Genomic DNA, 13,636 nt, shown 5'->3' with positions numbered 1-13,636 from the left:
TGTTTTTACAAACCTTGACTCTCTATACAATCTTCTTTCTTCCCTCCCAAAGGTAGGGATGGTGGCATAAGTTAGATCTAACTTGATGGAACCTCCAATTTTAGAAACCCAAGACCTAGATAAAAACATTCCAATCATGCAAGGATATCTGCTACCACTATATCCATCATTACACTCTTAACAGGGATCTGAGCCAAGTGCCCTACCAGGTCCTCTATCATCCCCAAGCATTCTACTCTCTTAGAATCAAAGGGGTAAAGGCCCTTATAAGGCCTAGTTATCTGAAAACCAAGTTTCTCCAGTACAATTAATGGCATGAGGTTATGTGAGGCTCCTAAATCCAACATTTAGTTGTGAAGCAAGAGGTCATGTATTACGAGGGTCACATAGAAGGGTGTGGTAGAGGGATCTTTCTCTTCGACATGAGGTCCAAAAAAAACCATTGTTCTTTCTTCTTGAAGGATTAAACATTCATGGGATGGTGTTGAGGTGGATGGAAGAATAAACTAAGAGACTTGGGCTTTATAAGTGGGTTGTTTTAGGAGTTTCGTTAAAGGAACATGTATTTTGACCTTTTTGAGTTCTTTTTTGAGATTGAAAGTCGTTTGGCCTTTCTCCATAGAACCAGATTCTACTAGTTCACTTTCTTTTCCTTTGGTCTGTTTTGAAGGGATGGGTGGCTTCTCCTCTTTTTTCTCTTCAGGCTTATGACCATATTGATTTAAATAGTCCTTCATTTTTGACACATTTGGATCTAAGGGCCCTTTTCCCTTATCGAAAGGTCTAGGGGTATTTTGGGGAGAAACACCTTCTTGTTGGTCTTGTTCTCCTGAACTTCTCCTTGAGGACCACATATCATACTCTTATGCAGCTGGGCCTGCATGAAATTTGCAAATTGTTTACAATAGTCACCTATTTCTCCCTCATTCACCATTGCATCCATATCCTGACCTTCTTCATGATGAGTTCTGATTTCTTGCTCCTCTTCTGAGAAAGAAGAGTACAAGTTCCCCTGCATTTCATGAGTTTCTTGTGACTGTTCATCTGGATCATCCTCTATGTACAATGGGTGGGGAATATGGTCAATTTTTTCTTTCCTTTCCCTTTGTAGTATATGTAATGGTTATCTTCGGTATTGGGGATTAAAGCATCGATTCTAGCCTTGGGCATTCGGTTTAGGGAGGCTTTTGTTTTCTAGTTAGAGCTTAACCAGTTTATGTGATAATATTTTTATTAACTTATCCATTTCTTCTCAATTTTGTTCCTGTGATTATTTTTTTTGACCAGAGGAGGACATTTCTTATTTTCCGTCCTTCTTTTCGCTAGGGTCAATCTTTCCTCCTGACTTACCCGTAGATGTGAAATTTGCCTTCACCTCAAGGTTGTCAATTTGGAGTTGGTCCAATGTGTGATACTTCATCTCCCTCAGTGTAAAACCAAACTTAGATTCAAAAGCCACCACAAATATTACCCGAGCATCCACCTGGGGAGGCTTAATCTCAATGGGAATGTTGTTGTATTGCTTGTTAAACCTATTTATAAATTATGAGATGTCTTCATCTGGTTTCTCTTTATAGAATTAAACTCAATTAAGACATATTCATGATCTCTCTTCCCCCCCACTTCTATGTAAAGGAGTTCTCCAGCTCTTCCCAAGTAGAAATGGAAGCATCTGGTAAATATTTAAACCACTTTCTGGCTTCTCCATCGAGGGATTGAATGAAAAGCCTCAATACCATGTCTAAGTGCTCAACATTTAGATTTTCTACAAATGCACAAAAAATATCTATATGTCTCTATGCGGAGGTCTCATCCTCTCCATTGAATCTAGGTAAAATTTTAAGGTAGTCTTGAGGCATGGCACTCAAAGGTTGAGGCAAGTCTAATGGAGCATACTTGTTTAGTAGGAAGCCTGGGACCACCATCTGTACTAATGGAGGTGGTGCTAAATTTATCAGGGGTCTCTGCATTATGACAACAATTGACAGAGTAGATGGGCTGAGAATTGTGGAATTTCTTATGTGATGAGTATGACTATCAGTGAGGATGGATTTTCCCTTTGCAATCTTAGGGGGAGGAGGAAATGAGAAGGAAGGAGTATTAACTGAAACTTCTTCTTCCTTGACCTCTGATGGAAGGATATTGTGTATTAGATCATTTTCAGAAGGGTAGGTTAAGACTCTAGGAGTAAATTCTGAGCAATGAATAATGGCGTGCTGAGAGCTGGATGAGGAGGCTTCAAGAAATGAGGAGACAATGGCATCAGTAGCTGGGGTTTTCTCCTTCCAAAATCTCCTGAAAATTAACTTCTCCGGATTAGATATAGATGGAGTTTTCTGTTGAGATGTATCTGAATGAGTGTGGGGTCTCCTAAAAGACAAGATGATATTCTTAAGATTTAGATAGTGGAGTTGCCAAGGTGATGAATTTGTAATCCGGATGTCTTTGCTCACCTTAACAAAGAGAGTCTGAATGTTGTATATGACGGGAAAATTTCTCATAATGCATTCCCCGGTAATGGTGCCAAAAGATATTATTGATTCCAGAGACAGTCTCTAGATTACAAAGAGACCGGTGCCTAGTACATCTGAATCTAGTGCATCTCTGATAATTCTTGAAAGGATTTGAGACTCCACTTACAATATTTCTTACAAATTGAACTTAGTTGGTCCAAACAACATAGGAAAGACATAGTACATGAGTTCTATATATATATATATATATGAGGTACACAGTGATATAAAGTATTAATCAACAAAGGCCAAAATCACCCAAGGAGTTACAAATCATTTACTTTAATGTGAATGTGGTAGTAGAAGAAATAATGGAAGTAACCCATCATATAGAGATTGAGATATCAAGTATTCTACACTTATCTAGATTCAAAAAGAAATGACGGCTATGTAATAGTAAAGGATGCAAAGACTCACAGAGTGCATTTAAAGATTTAGCTTCCAAAAAATCATACAAACATTCTTCATCAACATCTTAACTCAAACGAATTTTTGTAAAGAAGGAAACATATCTGGTAGCTAGATAACGTGAAATCGGAGGAGAACATGAACATTTATGAAATTATAGAAGAGACGAGACATACTATAATCCTAGAACAAAGGAATCACCATTGATATGCATTAATATTCTGAGTAACACATACATGAAAGAACCAGAATGTTCTAAAAAATAACACAGAGTTTCTTTCCAAAATCATGAACCTTTTCTTTGTTCATCAAAATCACATATATAGGCCTCCATGAAGAAACAAGTTGTTAGAGTGATATTCTTTATTGATTTGGTTCATCATGTCAAAAATATCTTAAGACTTCAGCTTATACATATACACAACTGTTTCATCTAAAATTTACTCATTACACTTGATCAAAGTAAAAACATCAAGTAAAAATAACATAAAAGTAGTCTAAAATGCCAAAACTTGGCATGATCCAAAGAATTCTCATGGGCGGTTGGATGATGAGGCCTGGTGAGGCGCATGAGGAGGCTGAGGACAAACCATTTTTGCCATCAGTGGATTAGCGAATAATTCACATCTTTCCCATAAGGCTTGAGGAGGTAGAAGAGCAACGCTAAACTTCATGTAGTTCATCTTCATTTCAATCAAGCCCGAATAGTTGAGTATATGATGAAAGAGACTTCTAGCCATCCCAAGTAACTGAAATTCCTTTTTTTTAAAGTTCATTATAGTTTTCCCTTTCAGAGTAGTTTTTTTCTCATGGGAGGACCCTGCCTTACTCTTTGCTTTAATCATTTTCTGATTATACTGCTCCTATGGAAACATTTCTCCGCGAGACCCCCAAAGATTAGGCAACCTAGCCTACAGGAGTCTATCAAATTCTTCATTGAAAACAACCACATCCTTCTGCAACTTGATGAGGCTCTACTATGCTTTGACCATGCTTCTTCCTCTAAAATCACCTTAAAAATATTGACAAATGCATTGGTTTTGTTTGCTATATCCATTGGCCTCAACTCCTCTGCTAGCTTCTCACTCAGGAAATGAATAAATTTCAGTGCATACTGGGAGTTCCTTATACTCCTCTCTTTAGCATTTATGATCGATGGTTCACTTTCTGCACAGATAAACTTTTTCTCATGTATCAGAGTTATATGCTCCCAACTAATATTCATCTCTTGGATGATCTCATCCCATACCAACTTTCTGGCTTCGAGGAGAGACATATTTCCTTTGAGTTTAGCCTTCAATTCCTTTACTTCCTGTGTGGAAACTTGTAGATCCTTAGTGACATTTTCAACTTTTATAACCGAGGCTTGCAGCTGCTTTTCCTTCTGAGCTAACTAGGCTTTAGCAACCTAAAAATCCCTTTGGATATTCTTCAGTTCTCCTTCGGAAAGTTGAAACTCAAGTAGTGACTGGGTGAGGTGATCAATGGGCTTCTAAGGATATTCAGGCACTACTATCATATAAACATGGGAGGCATTCTTATTTTTTAGTTCATTCATTGTTTTCTCCAAGGCCAATAACTTATCCTTACTATCAGCCAACTCCCTCATTAGTGCCTCCTTCTCCATCTTGACCTGGGTCAACTCCTTTGTCTGGATATGTTCACCGCCAAGCATCTTTACATTTCGTCTCGGTTCCTGATTTTCCTGCTGAGTTGATTTTAAAATAGATGCAACTGTTGACTTTTCCACTCGATCTATTCCCAAATTAATGATCAACTCTTTATAACACTCCTTTTGTACAAATAGTGCTCTAGATTTGATCTTTTCCATTTTCACCTTATTAAAGAATTTCTGTATATTTGTTCCAGCTCTATTGATGGTCATGAGGTTCTGATCTAGGTGGATATTGGTGGCCAACCACCAATTCCACTTGGACCCCCACCATTGTTTCTTTCAGTTTTTCAGTTTCCTTAATTGTAGCATAGTTTACTATTTTTAGCATTTTTCGGGTTCTAAACTTTCACAGCCAACGACTTTTGATAAGTCATTTTTTTCGTCATAGTCCTCTAAGAGATATTTTGAATGGGGTATCATGCATGTCAAATAAAGATAATATGACCAAGTCATAACCCCAGGAAGTTGGCTACCCAACTAACCCCAATGGGGTCCATAAACTCTTGGTGTTACATCTCCTCAGGTTAGGGTTTTGGTTGTTTAGGGTTTGCTCTTATTGTTCAATAATAAAAGGGCCCTTGAGCCTCATTGTAATGCAGTTCAGAGGCATGTAGCCACCACATTTCTTCTTAGAGATAAGCTACCATTACCGAGCTAGTCTCACTTCCATACTATTTGTAAGCATATTTCATTATTTGATATAAATCAAAGGAAGTGTTATTTCTACTGCATCTCTTTATTTATGGTTATATCTATAATTTGTTTTGTTCCTGTTTAAATTTAGATTAGTGGTATCAGATCGGTCTTCTCTTTCTCTATTTTTCTTTGAATGTCCTCATCGAGGTCGAGATATAAGGAGTTAAGGCTCAAACTGGTCAAACCTTTGGAAGACCAGCCTCGTATATCCCGACGACCTCCCATGGAGGAAGAAAATAAAGATGAGAGAGCAGGAGATCCTATCAAAATATTTCTTGAGGAGGCCCTCGAGAAACAAAGGAACGTGATGATGGATATCTTTGCCTAGATCCTTTAACGATTCCCACCAACGACGCATCCACATCCAACAGCCACTTTGGAGGCTCACAACCTTTTAAGGTACAAGTAAAATTTGACATTACCATATTTGAGGGCCAAATAGATGCATACGCCATAGATAAATGGTTGAATATATGAGAAGGATATTGTTCTATTCATGAATTTTCCAGCCTAGAAAATATTAAATTTTCACTTCTCGAATCTGCCCCCCATGTCAAGGACTAGTGGGAAAACTATTGTGAGTAGAAGGAAGAAAGTATGAACTCACTTTTCTCAGCTCTCCCACTTGGAATTCATTCTGGGATGCCATCAAGGAGAATTACTACCCTATCAGGAGCTATGAGGACAAATAAATAATATGGACCACGTTGCGGCAGGGAAGGGACCAAGATGTGTCGAAGTTTACCAATTTTTTTTATAACCTATGCATGAAGTTGGGCATCAAGGTTCTGAGAAACATTTGGTACTCAAGTACCACGACTGCCTACATAGATACATCCAGGATGAAATGGAGTTCCTGGACATCTCCTCACTCGGCAGGATGTACCGATACACTATCAAGATCGAGCATAAGTTTAAACAGAAGAAGCAAGACTTTGGATCTATGAATCTGAAGAAAGGGAAAGGTGCCCCCAAACCATAGAACAAAGGATGAAGCCAAGGAGGGATGACCCAGGACAACCCACCAAGGCCACAAGAAATGGACAACACTGCAAAGTTAAAGAAGGATATGGGAAAGTGGTGTGAGTTCCATAAGAGCTCCACCCACAACACAAGCGAGTGTTGGGCCAAGAAATCACTATTGGCCAAGCTAAAGGCTTTAGAATCAGATGCATGTTTCGACTCCGAGTCAGAACTTGACAAGGGGAATGACAAGGGGAATTAGATTATTGATGTGGAGCCCAACGCCACCATCACCACCACAATGATCCATCAGGAGGAACTCGAAGATCCAGAGGAGGAGGAGCATCTCTTCCACTCCCAGATGTGGGTGAAGGGTTCCCCGCTAAAGTTCATTGTTGACAATGGGAGCCAAAATAACCTCATTGTACAAGAGGTCATGAAGTAGCTGAGCTTACTAACCACAACACATCCACAATGGTACACCATTAGGTGACTTCACCAAGGATGGATCTGCGCGTAAGCCAACAATGTTGCCTTCCATATAGCATCAAGCCCTTCACGGATAAGGTAATATGTGACGTTGCTCCCCTTAATGGTTGTGATGTATTATTAGGCCAACCATACTTGTGGAAGTGGCATGTTGTGTATGAGTAAGGCCTCACACTTTTATTTCTACATTAGGAAATAATTTGTACAGGATATTGGAGGTAGCCCCATATACTGCCATCTCTCTGGTTTCTACAAAACAATGTTGTAAGGTAATTTCAAAAACTAGAAAATTTGTTTTCCTGATGATACACCCTCAAGGAAAGAAGAAGACAGTGGCCACAACCTCCATAAAAGGCCCCTCCACATGACAAAAATAGATGGACAAGGTCATGGAGGAGTATGAGGACATCTTCACATCCCTTGCAGGGGTGCCTCTGTGGTGTCAAGTTAAGCACTCCATCAATCTAACCGCAGGTGCATCACTACCCAATGGACCAATATATCGGTGCTCCATTACGGATTACGATGAAACCAAGAGGAGAATTCAAGAGATGTTGTAGAAATATCACATTTGGTCAAGTTCATCACCCTGTGGGAGCCCGATCGTGTTGGTACAGAAGAAGGGTGGGAGTTGGAGACTCTATATTGACTATTGGGCACTGAACAAGATCATTGTCCAGAATAGGTACCAAATCTCATGGATTGATGACCTTATGGACCAACTGAAGAGATAAAATATTTTAGCAAGATTGACTTGAAGTCCAGATATCACCAGGTACCAATCGAACCCTCCAATGTGTGGAAGACTACCTTCAAAGCCAAGGAGGGCCTTTTCGAATGGTTGGTTATGCCTTTCGGCTTGACGAATGCTCCTGAAACATTCATGAGGCTCATGGATGACATCTTACGACCATTCACCAACTCATTTGTAGTGGTATACTTGGATGACATCTTGATCTTCAGTCAGAGTTGGGAAGAACACCTCCACCACATCCGACAGATTCTCCAAGCACCGCGACAACACAAGCTATGTGCCAATTTGGAGAAATGTACTTTTGGCATGACCCAAGTTTAGTATATGGGGTACGTTATTGATGAATGGGGGGTGCAGGTGGATCCAGCCAAGATCAAATTCATTCAGGATTGGCCAGCCCCAACCACTCTGACAAAGCTCTGCAACTTTCTGGGTCTTGCCAATTTCTATTGCAAGTTCGTGTTGGGGTTCTCTCATATCACTTGGCTCTTGAGTCAAGTCACCAAAGGAGGAATGAAAGGAAAATTCTTTTGGTATAAATCTCAACAGAAGGCATTCGCAGAGTTGAAACATTGCCTTTTCCCTACACTAGTTCTCACATTACCAGAATTGTAACAACTATTTGAGATTGAGACAGATGCCTCTGATTATGCCATTGGGATAGTCCTTACTCAATAGGGGCATCTAGTGGCATATCATAGTGAGACACTTTCAGACATGGTCCAGAAGTATCCCACTTATGATAAAGAGATGCATTCCATTGTGCAGGCCTTTCAACAATGGAAGAATTACATTTTGGGGAAGGAAACAGTCATCCACATAGACCACCGACCCCTGCAATTCATACAGATGCAAGGGAAGTTGCAGAATTATCACCATTAGAAGTGGTCCACATACCTACAACAGTTCCATTTGAATATCAAGTACAATAATGGCAACAAAAATAATGTTTCAGACTGCCTCAACCAACCACCAATCATGGCGTTAACTACTGTGCTCAACTCTTGTGGGCACGATACTTCTGATTGGCCACTTCTCTACAAAAGAGACCCAGAATTTGGCCACACATACCATATGCTCTTGGGGGGTTAGAAAGTTCCAGGTTTTCACCTCCCAGATGTTTTGTTATTCCATATGGGACACCTTTGTGTTCCTTCAAGCAAGCATGCGAAGATGATTTGGGAAGCGCACTACAGTCGGACCGTTGGGCATTTTGGCATCGAGAAAACAATGGTAGTACTGCAGAAGTATTTCTATTAGCCAAATCTTCGACAAGATGTTGGGAAGTACACCAGGTCCTGCACTACCTACACCATCGCCAAACCAACCATCAAGAAGCAAGGTCTCTATACTCCAATACCTACCCCTAGTCAACCTTGGGAATCCATTTCCATGGATTACATGTGAGGCCTTCCTTATACTAACCATGGTAGTGACTGTGTTTATGTGGTTGCCAACTGATTCTCAAAGATGGCCATTAGGGCTACCTACAAGAAGAGTATCATAGTAGAAGCCACTGCTAAAGTCTTCTTTGAATGAGTGTGGGTACACTTTGGGATCCCACAGTCTATCATCTAAGATTGGGACAACAAGTTCCTCAGTACATTTTGGTCTAGTCTCTGGTCGATGTTGGGCACCAAGCTCACTAAGTCCACAGCTTTCCATCCCCAAATTGATGGCCAGACAGAGGTCATCAACAAGATGATCGTACACATTTTGCGCATGTACAACTCAAATTATCCATGCACATGGGATGAGAGCCTCCCCTATGTCCAATATAACTACTAACAAGCTCTCCAAAACTCGCCTGGCCACAACCCTTTTCAGGTGGGCTTGGGATTCCAGCCACTATATCCCATTGATGTGGCCATACAAGTTGCAGCGACTTAGGGAGATTCAACTCATCTCCAGTCCGAAGCCAACAAGGCAAATAGCTTCATTGAGCATATTCAACACATCTACCAATAGGTCCATGACATATTGGACAAAACGAATGCCAAGTATAAGCAACGACATGATCAACATCGGGTGCCACACAAGTTCCAGGCGGGCGAAAAAGTTTGGCTACATTTGCAGAAGGAACACCTTGCTGGTCCCCACCGCAAGATTCACCCGCTTAGATATAGTCCATGCACCATCACCAAGGCTATGGGAGATAATGCCTTTGAGCTCAACATTCCCCCATTCCTTGGCCTACACCCAGTGTTTAATGTGGATCGCCTTTGGCCATACTTTCCACCATTACTAGACACATCCGACATTGCAGAACAACTCACACCAACAGAGTTAAATCCAGATTACATGGAACAAGATGCAATTTAGTGGATCATGGACATGCAGATCAAGAACACTTGCAAGCAGAAGATCCAAATGTGTTGATTTGTCAAAGCAAGCCAACTCCTTAATCAGGGCAAGTGGCTCACTAGGGACCAAGTCCAGCAGAAGTTTCCTCATCTCATGGTGGAACTCAACGCAATGGGAACCATTCCTAAGGGGGGAAGAACAATCTAGGTGGATATTGGTGGCCACCCACCAATTCCACTTGGACCCCCAACATTATTTCTTTCAGTTTTTAAGTTTCCTTAATTATAGCACAATTTACTATTTTTAGTAGTTTTTTGGGTCCTAAACTTCTAGAGCCAGCGACTTCTGGTAAGTCATTTTTTTCGTCGTAGTCCTTGGAGAGATATTTCCAATGGAGTATAATGTGCATCAAATGGAGATAATATGACCAAGTCACGACCTCGGGAAGTTGGCTGCCCAACTAACCCCAACGAGGCCCATAAACTCTTGGTGTTACATCTCCTCGGGTTAGGGTTTTGGTTGTTTAGGGTTTGCTATTATTGTTCAATAATAAAAATGCCCTTGAGCCTCATTGTAATGCAGTTCAAAGGCATGTATCCACCACATATCTTCTCAGAGATAAGCTACCATCGCCGAGCTAGTCTCATTTCCATATTTTTTGTAAACATATTTCATTATTTGATATTAATCAAAGCAAGTGTTATTTCTGCTGCATCTTTGTATTTATGGTTATATTTGTAATTTGTTGCATTCCTATTTAAATTTGGATCAGGTTCTTAACTAGATAATTATATAACATCTCCCCAAATTTCTTGTGTAAGTTAACTTTGTCTACCAAAGGGACACTAGTTAATTCTAGGGAGACATCCAAATTCTGGAACCGAGGCCCTCTAGGTAGAGACTGCATTGATGGATGTATCAGTCTTATATTCATTTCTTCTTTTTCCAGGTCCATAGTAGATAGAACTCTGGTGTGGTGAGGTGTTAACTTAGAAGCCATTTCCCTATGCATTATTTCCTCAACATTCATGTTGTTAACTTGAATAGCCTTTCCTAGATTCCAACTTGACCCTTTAGCATTTGCACTGCCTTTAGGATCTAGGATGACTACTTCGGTTGAGGATGTAGGGGAGGCTACTGGTGGAATCTCTAGATTTATCTAGAAGCCTGGGTGGTCAGACAATGGTTTCTCCAACTGTATACCCACATCTTCTTCATGTCCCTGTTCCTGCTCATGTTCCTATTCCTATTCTGGACCTTGACTCCTTCCATTTTTGCTGACATGTTCTTCCTCCATGTCATTCTCCCCTATTGAGTCAAAGGTCCTCTTTGATGCTTTGCCTATGCTAACTGGGGACTCGGTCTCCATCTCTGTATTAAGAGGCCAAGAATCAAAGTTAGATTTCCATTCAATTTTAGGCTTGAGATCATGCATGTAATTTGAAGCTTTAATATTTCCTCTTCTTCGGGAAAGGATTCCTTGGGTTCGTAATGCCAAGTGTCTCCTATTTCGATCTCCATGAATTCAATTAGGGCCTCAATTACTTTGAAGGCCTGCCTTGCATTTACTAAAAAAGGGCCTACAGGTTGTCTCACTTTAAAAATGTAGCCTTTCTTTGCTGGTACAAAATGGAGTAGGTCTACGCTAATGACCCGTCGAATGAACTCAAGGGCGAGGATCCTCATAGACATGAACACTAGTAGGCGATATGGATAAAGTTCACAATCTTAAACTTGAATCTCTGTGTATTCCTCATAGAGGTACGAGTCTCCTACGCCAACTTCCTTATTGCATTGGAGGAACTCTTTTTGCTATGGGGAGATTCTAGGAGGTAGATTCCCATGGATGATTCAGTATGAAATGGCCATGAAGGTGGATATGAATTGAGAGTACCCACCTAAACTAGTTTTTTTTCTCACTAAGATATTCGAATCAAAGACGAAATTTTGCTACTTGTTGGGAGCAAACACTTGAAGGTACAAAAGTTGAAATTCTTCGATATGGATATATAAGAACAAGTAGAATAGTAAGGAGTAGTATAAAAAACAAGAAGAGGCAGGGAAATAGTGGAGCTAAAAGTAAATGGAATTTGATGGGTAGACTGGGATATTGAGTAAGCAATTAGGCTACTGCATTTTATGTAGGTGCCCCAGGATGGATTTATTTACTTTCTAAGAGGTATCTTTGCCCATTAAACATGCAATTGTAGCAAGATGGGTCAAACTTTATTGCGGGAATGGTTTTGAATTGAGGAGCAAGGATTTGGTCTAGGAGGGATTGATGTTCCTCAAGGGGGAGGGTAATGAAATGATGGATGAAGGTAGCATCGGTGAATGTATGCATGGTGGAGGAAACATGGAAGATTAAAGCTCTTTCGATTAAAAGGGTTGTTATCTCCAGGATTTTGGGTCCTGCGTTAGAAATAAAATAATTTAAGTTCTTTTGGTATGAGTCAGAAAGCAAGGATATAAACTCAGGGAAGATGTTAATCGAGGGCGTAATTTGGAAATACAAGCCGTAGTCAACAACCCTAAAATGATCCTCCTTCCTCACATGATTAGAAAATACTTCATAGCGAAGGTTGGTGAGTGAGAATGGGCAGGCAGGGTCTACAATTTGACATTCGGTGTCCATGAAGGGCCTGACACCAGTGGACTTGACTTCGCAACTGTTAGGGATTGCGGGTGTTGCATGCTTCATTTTACTATTTGAAACAAAAAATAAAAAATAGAAGAAGTCGGGGTGTTGGGTTACCTGGAGCCTGTAGGAGTGTCTGAAAGTGACTTTGGAGGTGGTCCTTTTCTTTTGGGAGTACGTGGAGAGGTAAATCTTGCGCAGATGACTAGATGGGAGATGTTTTTACTAAGCTCAAATAGTTGTTGTCAGGGAGGTCAATTTAGGGTGAAAAGGTTGATATAACAAAAGGTTGTAGTTGTACAAGTGCAAGATTTGGGAATGGGTGTAGGATGACATGGGGAGGTTTAGGATTGGTCTTCAACAATGGGTACGAGCTTCAGAGGGGTAGATGGGCTAGATTTTTACCCTTAAATTTATCCTTTTACCTTTTTCCTTCATTCTTGAGGGGCCAGTGAGAGGATTCCACCTGGCAGGTGGTTCCCACTGCATTACGATAGATTGTGCTAAGGTGAGAATGAGTCCCTCGCTAGGCACTGGAATTGATCCCAACCATCAGATCTGTGTTGACCTTTCAATTTCAGGGCTCACTCTAATATTATATTAGGCACATGTTCACCACGGATTTGATACAGATGAGCAAAGGACACGGATTAAGGATGATAATGATTGGAGAAGTGCGCCTTTTATCCAAGAGATGATTTAAATACATCGTCAGAACTTTGAGTTATAGGATTTGAGATTAAGTCTGAAACCTTGTCCAAAATACATTCATTTCCATAAGTCATATGGATAAGAGGGGTGGTTCCCTTCATTATTTTTAAACATTTGCAATCATTAAAGTCCTTGGGAAATCTATAGCAGAGTTGGGGATAACAGTTCCTCAGGTTCTTTATCTTGATAAATGGAGTCCCAACTTCAACCAAAATGAGACGTCCCCTCGACCATCCCAGACTGGGTAAATTTACCCTATATCTCATTACATTGTTGGATTAATGAAACCTTTAGGTTGAAAGGAAACTCCTTAGGAAAATATATTGACAAGTGTTGAGCCAAAGGAAAAAATTATTTCTTGTGCCAAGATCTGTGTGGAGGGGGATCTAAAAAGGGGACTACCTGCAAAGGTCGAAATCTACATGGATAACTAGACCCATATCCGGGAGGTGGACTATGATGTGTAATATCTGACATGAGTATGA

This window comes from Pinus tabuliformis, chromosome X (assembly GCF_031772625.1).
Source record: "Pinus tabuliformis cultivar Carrire ecotype Pingquan chromosome X, CPIR1, whole genome shotgun sequence".
In the NCBI taxonomy this organism is placed as follows: Eukaryota; Viridiplantae; Streptophyta; class Pinopsida; order Pinales; family Pinaceae; genus Pinus; species Pinus tabuliformis.
Note: the sequence above shows the minus strand (reverse complement) of the source record.